Below are 1,386 nucleotides of genomic sequence, written 5' to 3' on the forward strand. Positions count from 1 at the left end.
ACCTTACGGTTACGAGACCGAGAGCCTAACCACTAGGCCACTGACGCCACTAATTATATATATATAAATAAATTTAACTAGAGGATCTTTCAATTGTGTCACGACACGGTGGAATAAACAGCTCGTCAATTTTTGGGCACACGCAATAATTGGTAGCATTTTAAATTGGTACATGTGTATTGCGTTTGATAAAAAAAAAAAATACCCGTCTGTCTTGAAAAGAAGTCGAAACATTTGTAAATGAAAGAGAGGCGGGGGTTGCCTGGTGTCAGAGGTAAAATTAGCAAGAAAATGGCTGCCAACGTTTGATGACTCCCAAAGTTTAGGTGTTCATGTAAACACTGTTACTTTCATTTTTGTGCCTTAATTTGACCAACTTTTCATTTCGTTTGTTTCCAAGTAAGATTCACACTGAAATGTGCTTTTAAAATGTATCTAAAAGATGTTGGAAAAATCGATAAAGATTGTCCAACTGAAGGAAACACGTCTGTTTCTTTGATTTCATTATTTTGATAAGCGCTTGATTCCCCCGCGTCACGACACAATATGCCGTGATTCAAAGGATTCCTTGCTTGTGTCCCTTTCACTTCTTGGTACACAGATACGCCTCTGGTGTCCTGTTCCTACGTACTCCCTGGTCTGAATCGTCCGCTCTGTTAATTACTATTGTATATTGTTTTTTATTAAGATTATAACCCAGTTGTTAACTCGCTACCTACAACCCCCTTATGAAATCCCCAACATATCTGCCACTGTACTGTGTACCTACTAAGGTCCTCTCTTCACTTGTCTTGGCCCGCTAGAATAGGCTAATATTAACATGGTCCCCGTAATATCTCTCTGTGCCCACCATTTCGGAACTTCACGGTGACATTAAAGATGGTTCCATTAGAGTACGAGATAGCGGGTGCCCACATCCCTCGTGACTCATCAGAGCAGAGGAAGATAGGACTAACGATGTCATTATTTTTAAAAAACTACAAACAACTAGCAGAAGCATGTCTTCTTAATAATTTTATACTGAAACACCATCCCAAATCATCACTTATCACCACTACCACCTTCATTTCTAAAATCATCATTGTTCTCAGATCCTTCACAAACATCTATAATTATCTTGAACATCTTTATGTAACAGTTACATGTTATAACAATTATGTACGTAACACATTATTGGGCACCATCTTATGCACATTTTTCGACTAATCAGATGGCGTCAACATCATAGAAATGGGCAAGGGACACCCCCATCCCCCCTAAAGAAATGTTGACCAAAGAAAAAGGAAGAGAGAGATCCGTGAAACCACAACATGGGACCTGCTTTCAAGACCATTATCTCTCTTACTTACAGATAGTGTCTTCTTAGCATTCTGATACAACCTACCC

General features: G+C 39.1%; 1 protein-coding gene across 1 annotated transcript in view; it reads left to right on the forward strand.

The window, feature by feature from the left end:
• The window catches only part of LOC101852044 (serpin B4), a gene marked incomplete at its 5' end in the record, with an annotated part of 4,225 nt that overhangs the window by 1,643 nt on the left and 1,196 nt on the right, over nt 1-1,386 (forward strand).

Source organism: Aplysia californica, unplaced genomic scaffold, assembly GCF_000002075.1.
Source record: "Aplysia californica isolate F4 #8 unplaced genomic scaffold, AplCal3.0 scaffold00592, whole genome shotgun sequence".
Classification (NCBI taxonomy): domain Eukaryota; kingdom Metazoa; phylum Mollusca; class Gastropoda; order Aplysiida; family Aplysiidae; genus Aplysia; species Aplysia californica.